Source organism: Dendrobates tinctorius, unplaced genomic scaffold, assembly GCF_039654945.1.
Source record: "Dendrobates tinctorius isolate UK_male_01 unplaced genomic scaffold, ASM3965494v1 ptg000286c, whole genome shotgun sequence".
NCBI classification, from domain to species: domain Eukaryota; kingdom Metazoa; phylum Chordata; class Amphibia; order Anura; family Dendrobatidae; genus Dendrobates; species Dendrobates tinctorius.
In genome coordinates, this window is record NW_027361953.1 from 889,576 (window position 1) to 910,022 (window position 20,447).

Consider the following 20,447-nt stretch of genomic DNA (forward strand, 5'->3'; position numbering starts at 1 on the left):
AAACCAGGAGAATAGACACACAATACCAAATCATCAGGCAAGAACGTAACAGGCAACAGACCGGGTCAAAAGCAGGTAATCAGACAGAAAAGCAGGCACGCAGCAATACTCACAGTGGTGACTTGACTAAGCTGAGGGCTAAAGTATAACTGACAGCGGGGAATGCCTGAGCGAGGCTATAAAAAGCCCTCCCCCTATCAGAGTGAGGCCACAGAAACTAACCCCAGAAGGTCCGATACAACCCACCATGACACCCTCCAGTTGCTGTTCCTAGCTCGGAGGAGCCAATTGCAATTTATTTATTTATTTATTTTTAAGCATACAAAATATGATTGCCATGACCCCAGAGACTTTACCCTAACAGGGTCTAATAGGCTATAAATGCTTCTGGAGACCAGGGGGCCATACTGTAATGGTCACCCTGGATAAATAGGCCACAGCAGCTCTGTATACTAACATATTTATATTACAAAATTAACATATCAGTATAACATTGACAATTAAGTAAGCGGATCTATGGAAGCCGTGTACCAGCACCTTAGGCCCTCAACTGCACCACATCGGGTCAAGGACCCGCCTGCTTATGCCACCAACCACACCAGTTCGAGGACCCTACTGAATGGCGCTACCAATTAAATTGTCCCACTGAGACCTCAGCCCAGTAGGGATCCCTTTTATTTAAATTATACTCTGACCACCAAATAAAGCAAAAAGAGGGGAGGGGTAGGTAACCGCCCCACCAAACGGACCCCCTACTCCCCCCTTCTGCTTCCATCACCTGGCTCTCCACAGACCTGTTCCCCACCCAAGATGGTTGCCCCTCCACAGAACAACATTAAACAGCATTAACTTGACTCTGAAAAAAGGAGGAGGGGAATTGAAGGTTCAACCATTTTGAAACTGCAGCAACCGCTCCACCATGCTACTCCCAGCCGCACCGCAACTGGCCCAGGGGGACCCAGCAGACTGTTGCCCATACCAAATATTGTCACATTGAGACCTCTCTCAGTACAGACCTGTTTTCAATTTTAAGAACACACAGCTCCATTATGCCACCTGTGGTGCCCCTGAGGGTTCAGCCGCCACAGAGGTACTGCACCTCCTCCTGAGGTGTAGTACCCCACCACCCAGGTAAGGTGGAGACTCCTGACCATGCTCCAACACCTGCATCCCACACAACACAGTAGTTTAGCAAAGTACCCTTTGGTGGCTCCCTGCTTGGAACACGAAGCGTGCTGGGAGAGGGGTGGAGTTTAGTTTGCACCAAAAGAGCGGGAAGAGTTTAGGATTGGGTCAGTCTGCCAGAGAAGCTCCCCTGAGAGGGATGGATTGAAGGAAGTGCTGCAGCAGACCTCAGTGACCTGGGTCTGCTGGCACAGGAAAGAGATATTGAGAAAGCCTAATTCTCCATAAGAAGGAAAGGATTTGTACGGAACGTGAGGAGGAGAAGAAGGAAACTAGGGACTAGGGTTAGGGCAGTACCCTTCCCAAGTTCACAGCGCAAGGCCGGAGTCCGGTCCCCGAGGTTGTATGGATACAAATGGTCCTGCAGCAGACACCGGAGGAATAGAAGTTGTCACCACTTTATTCCCACACCAGACTTGGGGGCACAACAGCATCATGAGTGAGTCGGGACTTGGTAGTAAGGAGTCCCTGAAGCAGGCTACAGCTGTCTGCTGTACAAGTAGAGTTCATAGGAACATCTGACAGGAGGAACTCCAATGTAACTCAGTACTGTGAGTACTTCACTTTAGTCGCTAAGAGGGAGAAGTTCAGAAAAGGCACATGTTGGCGGAGTGTTGGAAAGGAGTACTTCATCTTGCCTGGAAGTTGGCTGAGCTCCTGACCCGGAGGACACGGCACCGAGGCGGGCACCTGTATGCACAACAGACTGTGAGCAAAGCTTTGGAACTACATGCCCTGGTGTCCTCCACTTATTCCCGCGTCAACCTCCTCAGCACTGCTACATCCCCTGCGCCTGACACTGCACCATCTACGTGTCACTTCACCTACACTGCCCTGGGACTACAGCCCTGCCTGTGGAGGGCTATAACATCATTGCTGCACCACACCACCTGTCCCAGAGGATCTGTCCGCAGCATCGGCTTAACATCTTCATTGCCGAACACCACAGGTGGCGTCACGAATCATTCATAAACTTTCCCCTTTTACAATGGGCGCCCAGGGCCACGGGCCAGGTCTCAGCTACCATGACATCTCCCCTTGAAGCTCATTGGGCCCGGTACCGAGTACCCCGCCAGCTCTGGGAGGACGCCCCACCACCCCCAATTGGCAAAAACAAATAATTGCTTTTAATTGAGTTCTTGAGATGTATATATGTGAGGATGAAACACCATGTATGCACATGTTATATTTTACAACCAAGGTATACAACAGATTGATACTGGAAAAATCTCCCATCATAAGGTTAGATATAGTCAGTGATGGGCAATGTTATGTTATACGCTGTAACAATAAATGAGGAGAAGCCGCCGGCTCCTCTACAGCAGTTCCCGACAGAAACGGCTTCTCAAATCACCAGCTGCCCATAAATAGTAAGAAATATAATATGTAGGTCTAGTACAAGCTGCCTGCAGCCATAGGTGTATGTGTAGCAGACTGCAAGTTCTGTATCCCAATCAGTCACGCAATGTACATACAATAGACAAGACAGGGCTGAAAACTGGGCCCATGATATGTCCCCTACAGCAGGGGACGCAATTATCACCTGGGCAATACTAAGGAAATCCTGAAAACATGACCTGTTGGTGGGCCTTGAGGACTGGAGTTGGGGAACCCTGCCCGTGCAGCATCACACTAGGAGTGCCCACGGAATGCCCCACCATGTGCAGAATTATTACTGCCCACTAGTGATGAGTGAATATACTCGTTGCTCAGGTTTCCCTGAGCATGCTCGGGTGGTCTCCGAGTATTTTGGCATGTTCGGAGATTTAGTTTCTGTTGATGCAGCTGCATGATTTGTGGCTGCTGGACAAGCTGAATACATGTGAGGAATGCCTGTTTGTTAGTAAATTCCTACGTGTATTCAGGCTGTCCAGCAGCCGTAAATTATGCAGCTGAGGCGATGAAAACTAAATCTCCAATTGGACAGACCATCAGCAGATTTGGCTTTCAGTACCATCTTTATGCTGATGACACACAACTATACACGTCATTCCCCGACCTTACCCCCTCTGTACTACAGAACGCCAGTGACTGTCTGTCCGCAGTCTCCAATATCATGTCCACTCTCTATCTGAAACTCAACCTCTCTCTGTCTGGGTGTTAAGTTTGACACCAATCTCTCCTTCACATCCCATATACAATCTCTTGCCCGCTCTTGCCGCTTACACCTAAAGAACATCTCTAGAATCCGCCCTTTTCTCACCATGGAAACGACAAAAACCCTCACTGTAGCATCCACTCACGGTTGGCAGTGGTGGATTAAGTGGACTATGGGCCCGGGGCTGTTCATAAAACCTGGGCCCCTGTACCCCCCTTCCCACCTGAGCTCTGCAGTCCCCGTGCGGGAATTGACAGCCGTACGGACCGCAGCACTTGGTTTGCTGCGGGTCCATACGGAAAACCCGCCACCATTCCACCACGTGTGGGCATGGCCTAAAAAGACGTTGCACATAAGCTGTAGGCCTACGGCCAATACGCACAAAATCGCCCAACGTGATCCTGGCCATAGGGGATCCACTTTAATGTCCCCACTTTAATTTGAAGTCCCCTTACTTCATCCATTGCAGTCCCCTATCACCCACTCACTTCATCTGCAGTGCCGCTTCATCATTTGCAGCCCCTTATCCCCCCTTCCATTTCATCATGTGCAGTCCCCTTCCCCCCCAACTTCATGTGCAGCCCCACTCCCCCATCATCATGTGCAGTTAATTTTACCCCCACATCATGTGCAGTCCCCCTTACCCCCACTTCGTGTGCAGTGCCCCTTACCCCCAATTCATCATGTGCAGTCCCCCTTACCCCCAATTCATCATGTGCAGTCCCACTTACCCCTTAATTCATCATGTGCAGTCCCACTTACCCCTTAATTCATCATGTGCAGTCCCCCTTATCCCCCACTTCATCATGTGCAGTCCCCCTTATCCCCCACTTCATCATGTTCAGCCCCACTCACCCCCCCTTCATCATATGCAGCCCCACTCACCCCCCTTCATCATGTGCAGCCCCACTCACCACCCTTCATCATGTGAAGCCCCCACTCATCCCCCCTTCATCCTGTGAAGCCCCCACTCATCCCCCCTTCATCCTGTACAACCCCAGTCACCCCCCTTCATCCTGTACAACCCCACTCAACCCCCTTCATCCTGTACAACCCCACTCAACCCCCTTCATCCTGTGTAGCCCCACTCACCCCCCTTCATCATGTGAAGCCCCCACTCATCCCCCCTTCATCCTGTACAACCCCAGTCACCCCCCTTCATCCTGTACAACCCCACTCAACCCCCTTCATCCTGTACAACCCCACTCAACCCCCTTCATCCTGTACAACCCCACTCAACCCCCTTCATCATGTGAAGCCCCCACTCATCCCCCCTTCATCCTGTGAAGCCCCCACTCATCCCCCTTCATCCTGTACAACCCCAGTCACCCCCCTTCATCCTGTACAACCCCAGTCACCCCCCTTCATCCTGTACAACCCCACTCAACCCCCTTCATCCTGTGTAGCCCCACTCACCCCCCTTCATCATATACAGCCCCCAGTCACCCCCCCCTTCATTGTGTACAGCCCCCACTCACCCCCTCCCCCATTTAATTCATTTTATAAATAAAAAAAATAAATAAAGTTCCCCATACTTACCTCACAGCCGGCTCGCTCCCCAGCAGCGCCTCTGCTTTCAGCATCCTCCGGGACATGTCGGCGCGTGCACGATGACGTCATCGCGCACGCCCGACATCTGACCCGGAAGTACAGCCGGAGGGAGCCGGAGCTGAGCAGCCGTCAAGTTGACGGCCGGCCGTGCACAGCTCCCGGCCCCGGCCTCATAGAATGTGACGCGGGCGGCTGTCTGCTGCCGGCGGCATCACAGCACAGGGCATGGCCGGCACTGTACAGGTGCTGGGGGAGCGGCCCGGGGGGCATTTGCCTCTCTGACACCCGGCCCAGCCCGCCCCTGCCCCTGGGCCCCCAAAAAACCTTGGGCCCGGGGCGACCGCCCCATCCGCCCCTATTAAGATCCGCCATTGACGGTTGGATTACTGCAATGCTCTATTAATTGGCCTCCCCGTCACTCTCCAGTCCATACTTAATGCAGCAGCCAGGGTCGTCCATCCGGCTAATCGGTACTCGGACGTGTCCGCTCTTCGTCAGTCATTACACTGGCTGCCCATTCATTATAGGATCCAATTCAAAGTACTTGTTCTCACCCACAAAACTCTCCACAGTGCAGCACCCCCCTACATCTCCTCCCTCATTTCTGTCTCTCGGCCTAACCGATTGCTGCGCTCTGCAAACGACTTTCGACTAATCTCTGCACTAATCCGTACCTCCCACTCCCGACTCCAAGACTTCTCCCGTGCTGCTCCTATCCTCTGGAATGCTCTACCCCAAGAAATTAGGACTAATCACAATTTGCATAGTTTCTGGCGCTCCCTCAAAACACACTTGTTCAGAGCGGCCTCATTGTAAATACGCCCCTGTACTCTGTATCTCCCCCACCTCATTGTAGATTGTAAGCTCTCACGAGCAGGGTCATCTTATTTTGCTTTAATTATTGTATTTTTAATGTTGTTACTTATGACTTATGTTTTGAAACTGTTAAACTGTAAAGCGCTGCAGAATATGTTGGCGCTATATAAATAAAGATTATTATTATTAAATCTCCGAGCACGCCAAAATACTCGGAGCTCACCCAAGCATGCTCGGGGAAACCTGAGCAACGAGTATACTCGTTCATCACTAGTGCCCACTCACTCCTCACCATGTGCTGAGTTACTCCCCAAATATTTATTTTATATATTATGAAATATATATATTAAAGCTCCAGGTAATCCACTCAGGCATGTGCTATCCACAGAGGCGGGCTGGGATGAGTGGCAGAGAGGCAAATGCCCCCCGGGCCACTCACCCAGCAGCTGTGCAGGGCCGACCTCCTGATGGCTGCACACAACAAACTAGTGATGTGTCGTTCATGAACGATCCGATTCAAAGATCCGGCTCCCTGCTGTGAAGGAAATGAGCCGGCTCTGCAGGGTGAACGAGCCATTTTTTTTTTTTCCTGGCACCTCAGCAGCTTATCAGACCCAGCTTACTGAAGCCTGACTGTGACTCATCTGGAGGAGGAGCAGTCAGGAGAGGACTGTGAATAAATGCAGGGGAGTTAACCCTTCAGTCCCAAATATACACTGCCAGTTCCTCCATGGCATATATGGCATGGAGGGACTCAGCACATTGTCGTCATCATCATCTGCAATGACCTGGGCGTTACCTTTAGTCCCGAATAAAGATCTACTTTCCTGGCCCCTCATCCATGGCATATACATACAGTATATAGTATGTGTAGGAGGAGAGATTCAGCACATTGTTTGGTATATCATCTTCTCATAGTGTTAGGTCAGGTTCACATTGCGTTAATGGCCCTGCGTTCAACGGGATCCGTTACATAGCAATCGGCACTAACGCTATGTAACGGACGCGTTAACGCACCCATTGGCCGCAATGCTACTAACGCATCCAAATGGATGCCAAAATCGACATGATGCGTTACTTCCTGACGCACCCCCGACTGCTGCAGACCGCGCTCAAGGGTACGTCATGAAGGAACGCATCATGCCGATTTTGGATGCGTTAGTATCATTGCTGCCAAAGGGTGCGTTAACGCATCTGTTACATAGCATTAGTGCCGCTATGTAACGGATCCCGTTGAACGCAGGGCCAGGAGGATTCAGGACAACACTACAGGGAGGAGGAGAGACGACGTCAGTTGTTGCTGCTAAGGGCTCATACTCACTAGCGAGAATCGCACAATTCTTGTGCGTGTCTCTCGCATGAAACCCTGGCACTGCCGCCAGCACTCCGACCGGTGCGTGCGGTTACATGTACTTCTATGCAGTCACCCCGAGTGCCGGCGGCAGCGCCAGGTTTTCATGCGAGTCTCTCGCAAGTGAGTATGAGCCCTAAGGGTAGGGTAAGTAATATAAAGTGATTTTAGGCCAAACCTGTGGAGAGATCAGGTCCAGCCCCAATCATTATATAGAGTTCAGCTGGTTTCACACTTGCATATTTTGGCTGCACACGGATCCGTTTCCGTCTCCATTGACTTTCAGTGGTGACAGATGGGACTGTGCATCCAGATGTCACCATTGTCCCAGAGATCTGTGTGTCTGCATATTTTATCAGATGCACAAAAACGCAACTTGTTGCAGTTTTGTGTCATCTGAAAAACACGAGGCACAGGGAGATGCACGGATCTGCGGCTACACGTCTGGAATTAAAATGGAGCTCTATTGAGCACAGATCCAGGACAACACGGATCCATGTGCTTCCGTGTGCAGGGATCCGTTCTGCGGCACTGAGCATGCTCGGAAGCGAGGGATGTGCTGTATGGGACCAGTATGCAGACATAATATAGACTGTGTCCGCATGCTGCTCTGTCATACAGTGATCTTTCCTGCCTCACTAGAAGGGCTTATGCCCTGTGTTATAGTGTGGTAATGATAATAAAATGTATTGGGAGCATGTATATAACGTGGGGGCTCCTGGTTAGGGGCTGTACGAGTGGGGCTGTGTTCACACTAGCGCTATGGTATGGTGCGTTGTGATGCGTAGCAATCCTGATCCAGATTACATCACTATACTTAACATAGGGTCTAAGAAGTAAGGTTTCTCCTTGCGGAGAGTGACATGCCAGCTGTGGCTTGTCAAGGTAAGGAGACTTATTCGCCGTGCAATGCTCCTCTGGCAAAATAAGAGGCAATTTGCATATACTTAACTTAGGGACGCATGGACCTGCGTTTGCATCAGGATCAGGATGCATCATGTGCACCGACACATATCACAGCATTTACTAATTCACAAAGCACATGAACAAAAAATGCCACAATACATGGTAAGGTTACAACTGAGGAGCCGGGGCCTGATCACAAGAGCTGACAATCTGAGGGGGGCTGCCCAGTGCTATAATAGGGGTATAATGAGGCCTCACTGTACAGGAGAGACCGGAGCGAGGAGCAGACGCCTGATCACAAGAGCTGACAATCTGAGGACACAGCAATGCCGAATAACAGTCTACATTGCGTCACTAGATCCTTATACAGGGGTATAACGAGGCCTCACTGTACAGGAGAGACCGGAGCGAGGAGCCGGGGCCTGATCACAAGAGCTGACAATCTGAGGACACAGCAATGCTGAATAACAGTCTACACTGCGTCACTAGATCCTTATACAGGGGTATAATGAGGCCTCACTGTACAGGAGAGACCGGAGCAAGGAGCAGGGGCCTGATCACAAGAGCTGACAATCTGAGGAAACAGCAATGCTGAATAACAGTCTACACTGCGTCACTAGATCCTTATACAGGGGTATAATGAGGCTTCACTGTACAGGAGAGACCAGAGCGAGGAGCAGGGGCCTGATCACAAGAGCTGACAATCTGAGGAAACAGCAATGCTGAATAACAGTCTACACTGTATCACTAGATCCTTATACAGGGGTATAATGAGGCCTCACTGTACAGGAGAGACCGGAGCGAGGAGCAGAGGCCTGATCACAAGAGCTGACAATCTGAGGAAACAGCAATGCTGAATAACAGTCTACACTGCGTCACTAGATCCTTATACAGGGGTATAATGAGGCCTCACTGTACAGGAGAGACCGGAGCGAGGAGCAGGGGCCTGATCACAAGAGCTGACAATCTGAGGAAGCAGCAATGCTGAATAACAGTCTACACTGCGTCACTAGATCCTTATACAGGGGTATAATGAGGCCTCACTGTACAGGAGAGACCGGAGCGAGGAGCAGGGGCCTGATCACAAAAGCTAACAATCTGAGGAAGCAGCAATGCTGAATAACAGTCTACACTGCGTCACTAGATCCTTATACAGGTGGAGAATGAGGCCCTCACTTTACAGGCAAAGACCTAGAACGAGGACTGTGGAAAATGGATTTCTATTTTAAAAAAACAGCCGTTTAAAGAGCCAAAAGAGCCGGATCTTTATGGTGAGCGGAGCCGAATGAGCCGGATCACCAAAAAGAGCCGAACTTCCCGTCACTACAGCACAGTACTGTCTGCGTGATGCGGCTGGCAGCAGGGTTTGTGTCTAGATCGGAGTTGATTTCTTCAGGTAATGATGTCACTGGAAGGGGCGGGGCCTCCTTCAGTCCAGTGACGATCCAATAGCATACAGGAAAGATGTATATGTTTGTACCGTGTTAGCCAGTAGACAGAAAAATATTGAGAGTCCTCAGTGGTTGATACCTTTTAATGGCTAACTGAAAAGATGGTAACACATTGCAAGCTTTCGAGACTGCTCAGGTCTCTTCTTCAGGGAAGACTAATACACAATCTGAAGAGTCACATATTTATGCACAATACAACACAGAAAAAATGCAATAGATAAGACAAGTGACGTGAAGCAGAACTATCAATATGGGAGAGGGAGAAACATAAATATTGGACCAGTTCATAGATAAGGAGTCCAACAGCTGCAGGAACCTTTCCTTGCAACCAGAAAAAATGTAAAACCTGTCCATTTATAATGACCACGGACAAGATAAAGATCCCCAACTCACATCAGGACTACAAGATCCCAGGTACTTTCAGCTGCATTACATCTAATGTGGTGTACTTAATTATTTGTACTAAATATCCAACTGGGAGTCTATGTGGGGGAGACAGGGCAAAAGCTTAGAACAAGGATGAATGCTCATCGTCACACAATAAGAGAAAAAAGAATGGACCTACCTGTGGAAAAACATTTTTGCATCCCTGATCACAGCAACATGGATATGAAATTACTGGTATTGAAAGGTAACTTCACATCTCAGAGAGAGAGACGTGTTTGGGAGTATAAATTTATGACGACCTTTGACACTCTCAGTGCTGGAATGAATGTGTCGCATGGATTTATGTCTTTTTACATCAATTAAGGAATTTGGTTTCAAGACCTTGTGGAGGCATCACAACACATTAGGAGACCCCAATCAGAGGACTATAAAACATCCGGACTCCTTATCTATGAACTGGTCCAATATTTATGTTTCTCCCTCACCCATCTTGATAGTTCTGCTTCACGTCACTTGTCTTATCTATTGCATTTTTTCTGTGTTGTATTGTGCATAAATATGTGACTCTTCAGATTGTGTATTAGTCTAGCCTGAAGAAGAGACCTGAGTAGTCTCGAAAGCTTGCAATGTGTTACCATCTTTTCAGTTAGCCATTAAAAAGTATCAACCACTGAGGACTCTCAATTCTGAATATTGATCCAATAGCAGGAAGTGAAGCTGTGTTTTTTTGCAAGGCTGCTGGAGAAGGAAACTGAGGGGCTGCAGCATGGAGCCCCGTGAGGAGAGGACTGAGGTGCTGCAAATGGGAGTGAGGATGCAGGACTTGGTGTGAGAACCCTGAGGATGTTTTTTGGAAAGGGGTTGATGCTACTTGAGTGGGCCTGCAAAGGGAAGATTGTGATGAGGTGCTTTGTGGGGAGAAAGAGGGAGTGATGAGGAGCTGTGTGTGCTGAGAAGGAATGATGAGGGGCTGTGGGGAGAAAGGGGGGGTGATGAGGAGCTGTGTGTGCTGAGAAGGAATGATGAGGGGCTGTGGGGAGAAAGGGGATGATGAGGGGCTGTGGGTAGATAAGGGGCTGTGGGGGGATGAGGGGCTGTGGCAAGATGATAAGGTGCTGTGGGGAGAAGGGGGATGATAAGGGGCTGTGGGGAGAAGGGATGATGAGGGGCTGTGGGGAGAAGAGGGGATGATAAGGGGCTGTGGGGAGAAGGAATTATGAGGGGCTGTGGGGAGAAAGGGGATGATGAGGGAATGTGGGGAGAAGGGATGATGAGCGGCTGTGGTGAGATAAGGGGCTGTGGGGAGAAGGGTTGATGAGGGGCTGTGGGGAGAAAGGGGATGATGAGGGAATGTGGGGAGAAGGGATGATGAGGGGCTGTGAGAAGATGAGGGGCTGTGGCGAGATGATAAGTGGCTGTGGGGAGAAGGGGGATGATAAGGGGCTGTGGGGAGAAGGGATGATGAGGGGCTGTGGGGAGAAGGGGGGATGATGAGGGGCTGTGGGGAGAAGGGATGATGAGGGGCTGTGGGGACAAGGGGGGATGATAAGGGGCTGTGGGGAGATGAGGGGCTGTAGCAAGATGATAAGGGGCTGTGGGGAGAAGGGGTATGATAAGGGGCTGTGGGGAGAAGGGGGGATGATGAGGGGCTTTGGGGAGAAGGGGGATGATGAGGGACTGTGGGGAGAAGGAGGGATGATGAGGGGCTGTGGCAAGATGATAAGGGGCTGTGGGGAGAAGAGGGATGATGAGGGGCTGTGGCAAGATGATAAGGGGCTGTGAGGAGAAGGGGGATGATAAGGGGCTGTGGTGAGATAAGGGGCTGTGGGGAGAAGAGGGATGATGAGGGGCTGTGGGGAGAAGGAATGTTGAGGGGCTGTGGGGAGAATGTGACATGATAAAGGGCTGTGTGGAGAAGGGGGGATGATAAGGGGCTGTGGGGAGAAGGGGGGATGATAAGGGGCTGTGGGGAGAAGGGGGATGATGAGGGGCTGTGGGGAGAAGGGGGGTGATGAGGGGCTGTGGGGAGATGAGGGGCTGTTGCGAGATGATAAAGGGCTGTGGGGAGAAGGGGGTTGATAAGGGGCTGTGGGGAAAAGGGGGATGATGAGGGGTTGTGGGGAGAAGGGGAGATGATGAGGCGCTGTGTGAGGAATGGTAGGGGTGAGGGCCTTCATAATGTGTGTGTATATATATATATATATACACACACACACACACACACACACACACACACACACACACACATAGTGGGGAAAAAGGTAGTCAGCCATCAATTGTGCAAGTTCTCCCACTTAAAAAGACGAGAGGCCTGTAATTGACATCATAGGTAGACCACAAGTATGAGAGTCAAAATGAGGAGACAAATCCAGAAAATTACCTTGTTTGATTTGGCAAGATTTATTTTGCAAATTATCGTGGAAAATTGTTATAAAAGGGGACATTATTAGTTTTGATAGGGGCACTCAGGTCCCATTATTTATTTTTGTTGGGGGGGCATTATTAATTTTAAGTGGACACTCAAGGGTATTTGTTGCTGGAAGGGGGCACTTGGGATATTATATAGAATACTGGCCTTTGCACAGTAGGGGCATTAATACTTTCTATGGGACACTTTAATTTTTTGGGAGGGAGTAATCCTAATAATGGCACAATTTTTTAAATATTGGGGTCAGTGCTCCACACCGCAAGTGCACGCAGAGTGGGGAGTTTTTGTAGGTTGGAAATAGAGGGCAACGTCGCTTTAAATGTGTTTTTGTTGTAATCTGTGCAGACAAGCTGTGGCTGGAGAAGTGGTAAAGGAGGTCTGGGCCAGATGGAAAAGACTGGAAAAGTGAACAACCCGAATCAAAAAGAACGTCATGTGTAAGTTAAACTGTACTGTAATCACGTGTATGTTCTGTTGGACTGGTATCTACCAATATACGGTTACTGTAAGGTGGGAATATTGCTCTTTTTAGTAGTGTTTTTTTTTTAAATTTAGTAACAGGTTAATTTGTTTCAGTCATTATGTAGCATTAGGTGTATGGTGGTGTCATTGGTCTTTGTATAGGGTGTCTTGTTATGTAGAGGTAATGGTCATATTATTATGTATTCTCTGTGTAGTGATGATGGTAGTGGACACTGTGTAGCCGTATTGTTTGGTCTTTTGTAGTAGTCATTTTGATAATATTGGTCTTTGCATTGTGTGTTGCTGTCTTGGTTCTAGGCCCCCTCCACTTCTCCTTGTACACTGCCCCTATTGGTAAAACAATCAGTAGATTTGGTTTCCAGTACCATCTCTATGCTGACGACACCCAATTATACGCTTCTTCTCCTGACATCACGCCAGCCTTTCTAGAAAACACCGGTGATTGTTTAAACGCTGTGTCTAACATCATGTCCTCACTATATCTGAAACTGAACCTGTCAAAGACTGAACTCCTTGTGTTTCCTCCCTCTACTAATGCACCTATACCCGACACTGCCATTTCCGTGTGTGGTTCCACTATTACTCCCCAGCAACATGCCCGCTGTCTTGGGGTCATACTTGATTCCGAGCTTTCCTTTGCCCCCCCCCCCACATTCGATCACTGGCTCGCTCTTGTTATCTGCATCTCAAAAACATTTCTAGAATTCGACCTTTTCTTACCTTTGACTCTGCAAAAACTCTTACTGTTTCTCTCATTCATTCTCGTCTGGACTATTGTAACTCTCTTCTAATCGGTCTTCCTCTTACCAAACTTTCCCCCCTCCAATCTGTCTTGAATGCTGCAGCCAGGATCATATTCCTCGCCAATCGTTACACCGATGCCTCTACCTTGTGCCAGTCCTTACACTGGCTACCCATCCACTCCAGAATCCAGTACAAACTTATTGCCCTCACCCACAAAGCACGCCATGGCTCAGCACCACCCTACATCTCCTCCCTTGTTCCAGTCTACCACCCTACCCGTGCCCTCCGTTCTGCTGATGACCTGAGGTTAGCATCCTCGATAATCAGAACCTCCCACTCCCGTCTCCAAGACTATACACGTGCTGTGCCAATTCTTTGGAATGCACTTCCCAGGTCAATACGAGTAGTCCCCAGTCCCTACAATTTTAAGCGTGCCCTGAAAACTCATTTATTCAGACTGGCCTACTGCCTCAACACATTAACCTAACTATCCCTGTGTGGCACAGTCAAAAGTTTTACCATAACCAGGTTCCCCGTATCATGTTCCCACATGCTTTATGCATCTATTAGCCCTCTGTGTTTGTACTGTTACACACTTAACATTATGGCTGGTCCAAACAATCAGGGCAATTGTTACCACCCACCTTTCGTGTCTCCCCTTTTTCCCTCATAGATTGTAAGCTTGCGAGCAGGACCTTCATTCTCCTCTTGGTATCTGTTATGATCTATGTGATTATTGCTATGCTGTAATGTCTATCGTCTGTACAAGTCCCCTCTGAAATGTAAAGTGCTGCGGAATATGTCGGCGCTATAGAAATAAAATTTATTATTATTTATTATTATTATTTGTTGGCTAGCAATAGTGATATACTGTAATTACATATATACAGATGCTATTTTATATGGGTATAGGGGGGTCATATGGGGAAACATGCACTTTGGGGCTTCGACCCCTGGTCTTTTAGGACCCTAGCAACGCCCCTGCATACTGTATGTTTACATGTCCGTGTTTCTGGAGTTGTATGTGTCACTGGGTCCTTCTCTGGTATCACACAATCAATAGAGCAAGCGAAGAGTGAACACTTCCAAGACCTTTATTCAGGCAAAAATACGAAAAGGTCCATATTCAGTCCACCACACAAAGGATAAGATAGTCCAGAATAAGCATGCTGTCCAGTAACAAGATAAAATGTCCAGGGAAATGAGATTCCAAAACTCTAGCACCAGAGGATAAAAATGGATCCTTCTCTCTCTGAAAATGCAGTCTTTTCCCATTCCTGTCCACACTCGAACTGACTTGCCCAGCTGCTGTTCTCTCCCCACCCCCTTCCTTGTCCAGGGGTAGTCAAACAAGTTGGGGCCGGTTTCCAGGCCTCCCAGAGGAGAACAAAGAGCCTTAGGGATTAATGCACTACAGGGGGTCATCAAGAGACAGATACAGTGAGACTGTAGACTTACAATGTAATAAGAAAAACACTATGAAAATAACTGAAATAGAAAAATAGGAATATACAAAAGAAATTGACATCCACAAAGCATATCACACCATCACAACCTCTCCTCCCCCATAATAAGTGAGCACGCCATGAGGTCTACACAGACCTCTGGCCTGCTCACTTTAGTCCACATTGCTCAGTTATTTATAGTTCCTTGTACAGTGGCAGGGGTAGGTCAGCCTGGGGAGCCTATGGTTCTTCTTGTCGAGACAGTCCATCAGCGTTCTGGTGTTGGCTTCCCCGCTTGTATTGGATGGAGAAGCTGTAGGGTTGTAAGGACAAGCTCCACCGCAGCAATCTTCCATTGTCCCCTGATACGCGATTCAGCCATGTGAGGGGGTTGTGGTCTGTAACAATTGTAAAGTCTCTGCCATACAAGTATGGCTGCAATTTTTTTAGCGACCATACGATGGCAAGGCACTCCTTTTCAATAGTGGCATAGGCAACTTCCCGATCCATTAGTTTCCCACTGGCAAAAGCAACAGGATGTTCTTCTCCAGCGGCGTTCACTTGGCTAAGTACTGCCCCAATCCCAAAGGTGGATGCATCTGTCTGCACAAGGAACCTGCGTTTATAATCCAAGGCAGCCAAGACAGGAGCAGTGACGAGGGCAGTCTTTAATGCTGAAAAGGCATCCTCGCATGCCGTCGTCCACGTCACATTCCTAGGCATGTTCTTGCGGGTCAGGTCGGTTAGGGGCTTGGCCAAGGTGCTGAAGTTAGAAACAAATTTGTGATAGTAACCAGCAGTTCCTAAAAATGCAAGTACCTACTTTTTAGTCTGGGGTCTACACCAGTTTTTAATGGCTTCCACCTTGGCAGGCTCAGGCCTTAGTGTCCCACCCCCTACTCTATGCCCGAGGTACTGCACCTCAGCCATCCCTATTTGGCACTTATCAGGGCGAGTGTTCAGTCCTGCAGTAAGGATACAGTCCAGCAATATGCCCAAGTGTTTAAGATGTTCTTCCCAGGTTGTGCTAAAAATGGCAATGTCGTCTAAGTAAGCACAGGCAAAGTCCTGACATTGTTGTAACAGTCGATCCACCAGTCTCTGGAAAGTAGCAGGTGCTGTTTTCATTCCAAAGGGCATTCCCAGGAACTCATAAAGCCCAAATGGAGTAATGGAGGCTGAGCGCTCCCGAGCGTCCTCCGTTAGGGGTATCTGCCAGTACCCCTTGCTCAAGTCTAACGTGGTCACAAATTGGGCACTGGCCAGACGATCCAATAGATCATCAATCCTGGGCATGGGATAAGCATCACTCTTGGTGGCATCATTTAGTCGTCTGTAATCAACGCAGAATCATGTTGTACCATCCTTCTTGGGGACCAGGACGACAGGAGAGGCACAAGAACTGTGAGATGGCTGAATAACTCCCAGTTGTTTCATCTCCTCCAGTTCATTCTTTATCATGCCTTGAACAGCCTCTGGAACCCGGCAGGCAGCCTGCTGAATGGGGCGTTGTCTGGGGGTTTCTACATGGTGACTGGTGAGAGTAGTCTTCCCCGGCTTTGAGGAGAAAGCAGCAGCCCTCAGCCTTAGTATGGCGACAATATCGTCCTTTTGTATATCTGATAAATGGGAGCCCAGGGGCACTTGTTCCAGTGATCCTCCCGCTTGGGCAACCTGGAGGAGATCTGGGAGATACTCGTCGTCGGCGGTATCACTAGGGGGGTGGCAGACAGCTAGAACAGGCAGAGATCGGTCGTGGTAGTCTTTCAGCATGTTAATGTGGACGGTTTTCTGTCGTCGACCACTAGAGTCAAGGGCAATAACATAGTTAGTGTCATTAATTTTCTTGACAACCTGATAAGGGCCCTCCCACACTGCTTGAAGCTTGTTAGCAGGGGAAGCAGTAATTATGAGCACTTGCTGTCCTTCCATAAATTCCCGGTTGCTGGCATTACAGTCATGCCAGGTTTTTTGTCTGGACTGGGCCATTCGCTGATGTTCTTTAGCGAAGGTAGCTAGCTGGGCGAGACGGTCTCTGAGCTCTAGAACATAGTGAACGATGGGCATTCCGGTATCTGAGATGTCTCCCTCCAAATGTTCTTTCAGAAGAGTGAGAGGCCCAAGGACCTTCCGGCTATACAGTAGTTCGAAGGGAGAGAACCCTGTGGACTCTTGGGGAACCTCCCGATAGGCGAAGAGGAGATGTGGCAGGTACTTTTCCCAGTCTTTTTCAACGTCAACAAAAGCCCTCGGAGTGTACAAGATGCACTGGATGAGGTGGGACTGCGTGGGGCTCCCTCCGAATCCTGGAGGGACAGCCAGACTGCAAATGTCCAGGTTGCCCACACCCATAACACCTCCTCTCTGTGATACCCCCAGGTCGTGGTCGGAACTGTTGGGGCCTAGGATTGTGAGGCGTGATTGTCATCGGCTTGCGACTAGGTGGAAGGGCAGATATAATTGGAGGGGGACGGGGCGCGGGAGCAGGCCATAGTTCATTGTCCAGAAGCCTCCTCCATTGCGGCCGGATAGTAAGGGCTTCATCGGCCAGGGCTGCAGCTCTATCCACGGTACATGGTGTGCGCTCCCGGACCCATTCCCGTACCTCTGCAGGGCACTTGGCAAGAAATTGTTCTATAAGGAACGCCTGTATAACATCTTCCACAGTAAAGGCGTTTTCTGCTTCCAGCCATCTCCGACATGCCTCGGACATCTTATGTGCATACATCCTAAACGATCCCCCCGTCGTGCATGGGAGGTCTCGGAACTTGGCCCTATATGAGTCTGGGGTGATAGCATGGTAATCCAGGATAGTCCGCTTTACAATGTTATAATCCCGATTCCTCAGTGCATCAATGGTTCGGTAAGCCTCCGCCATGCTTCCGTTCAGGAGCCCCACTAACAAACGCATCCAGCTAGAGTGGGGCACCTCCATCACAGCACACTGCTGCTCAAAGTCTTTGAAGAACCCCTCCACATCTCCGGAAGCCTCATCAAATGGCTTAAACTCTGTCCGGGTGATCCGTACAGGCTCCCGGATTGTTGGGGTTACACTCCACATTGCGTTACTCCCTTTTTCAAGCTCCATTGCTTCCTGTCTCCACTGTGTCCGGCGGGCAGCCTCCTCCTTGTACTCCTGAGAGACGCCGGGGCCCAGAACCGCCATCTCTTCTTCGTACCACACCAACCACTGGCTTTTCTGGAAGGGGATCCCTGTCTCCAGTGCTCATCCTTCAGACATCTGGGAGGAGGTGGCCGGGCTGGCGCCCACCAGTAAATCGATTAAGGCCTCTTTAGTCAGTCCCTGGTAGTTCAGGCCCAGGTCTCTGGCTCTCTCCTGTAAACTGCATACAGTCCAATTTCTGTACTCACTCTGTGGGTGGTTCTCCATTGGGTTACACTCTGTTGATCCCACCGCTGCCACCAGTTGTCACGGGGTCCTTCTCTGGTATCACACAATCAACAGAGCAAGCAAAGAGTGAACACTTCCTAGACCTTTATTCAGGCAAAAATACGAAAAGGTCCATATTCAGTCCACCACACAAAGGATAAGATAGTCCAGAATAAGCATGCAGTCCAGTAACAAGATAAAATGTCCAGGGATACGAGATTCCAAAACTCTAGCACCAGAGGATAAAAATGGATCCTTCTCTCTCTGAAAATGCAGTCTTTTCCCATTCCTGTCCACACTCGAACTGACTTGCCCAGCTGCTGTTCTCTCCCCACCCCCTTCCTTGTCCAGGGGTAGTCAAACAAGTTGGGGCCGGTTTCCAGGCCTCCCAGAGGAGAACAAAGGGCCTTAGGGATTAATGCACTACAGGGGGTCATCAAGAGACAGATACAGTGAGACTGTAGACTTACAATGTAATAAGAAAAACACTATGAAAGTAACTGAAATAGAAAAATAGGAATATACAAAAAAAATGACATCCACATAGCATATCACACCATCACAGTATGTTTGAAGGTAAGCTCAGTTATGGTACCATATCTAAGCAGTAAGCTTGGTTCTGGTACTGTATCGATGTAGTAATCTAGATTCTGGTACCATAAGTATGCCATAAGCTTGGTATTGTTCCCGTATTTATGTAGTAGACTTAGTAATCTCGGTTCAGCTCCCATATCTCTGTAGTAAACTCTGTTCTGCTCCCATATCTCAGTAGTAAACTCATTTCTGCTCCCATATCTCTGTAGTAAGCTTGGTTCTGCTCCCATAGCTCTGTAGTAAGCTCTGTTCTACTTGCTTATCTCTGCAGTAAGCTCGTTCTGCTCCCTTATCTCTGTAGTAAGCTCGTTTCAGTTCCCTTATCTACGTAGTAATCTTGGTTCCCAGTCTTGTGTCTATGTAGTTAGCTTGCTTCTGTTACAGTATCTATGTAGGCAGTAAGCTTGGTTCTACTCCCATATCTATGCAGCAAGCTCTGTTCTGTTCCCATATCTATGTACCAGCCTGTCTTTAAAGCTTGTCATCGCTGCTGCTTTAATGCAGTGGCCAGAGATAAGCAGGGCAGAGGTGGGCCACCACAATTCGAGGGCCACTGCCTTGTGATTGCCCCCCAGGCTGAAAAGTGTCAGCCAGCCCCTGGCTATCCACCATCTTAAGTAATATAAAATAAGAACTTGTTGGGTATACACCAATCCTGTAAAATATGAGGGGGACAATATACACAAACAGGATAGATATATCATGCAGGATAGCGTGCCACATAAGAGGACTAAAAGCTGCCATAACTACAGAAAGAAAGAACTAAGCTGGAAGTCAGGTCCAGATTATATGTACAGCAAGGAAAAAACCTGTATACACAGTATCTTTATAGACAGCATGATCCGTATATAGCAGAGTGAGAAGTGATAACATGTACCTCAGGTATGTATCCATGATAAGTATACAGCACATTTGGACGAAGCCTATACACAGATACCACATATATAGTGAAAGCAACCTGGTTCCACTGAATCTGTACACACAAAATGATCAGCATATAGCAAAGATGAGGTCACATGCAAGTCACAAGACTCCATAAATGGGAAGGGGAGAGAAAATAATCAGCACAGCAAGGCCATTACACACAGTCTTGCTATGAAGTGCAGCCACTCTTCCTCAGCACACACCATCTCCCAACACTTCTCCTCTCGTCCTTATCTCCAGCACATGTGCCCACATAACTAATGACAGTGTATGTGCCCATGCTCTGTCCTCTCATACATATACCATCCCCCAACTGCTCTTCTCTCACTAGTGTCCAGTAAACCCAGCTCCACCATGTTAATGGCAGACCCTTTCAACCTGTAGCCGCCACACCAGTGAACATGGTGGCCACATGAATCTCAGAGGTAATTTTAATCCCATATATGATGTAGGAGCTGATACTACACTAATACATGGTGTCTGAGATGATTGTGCTCCTAAAATTATCTGTAATGTGAGGTGATTGATACATGAATTCTGAGGTAATATTGATCCCGTACATGATGTAGGAGCTGAAACTACCCGATGTCTGAAGTGAATGTGCTCCTATCATCTGTAATGTGAAGTGATAAGTGATGAGCGAACGTGCTCGCCACTACTCGGTACTCGCCCGAGTGTAATGATACTATGAAA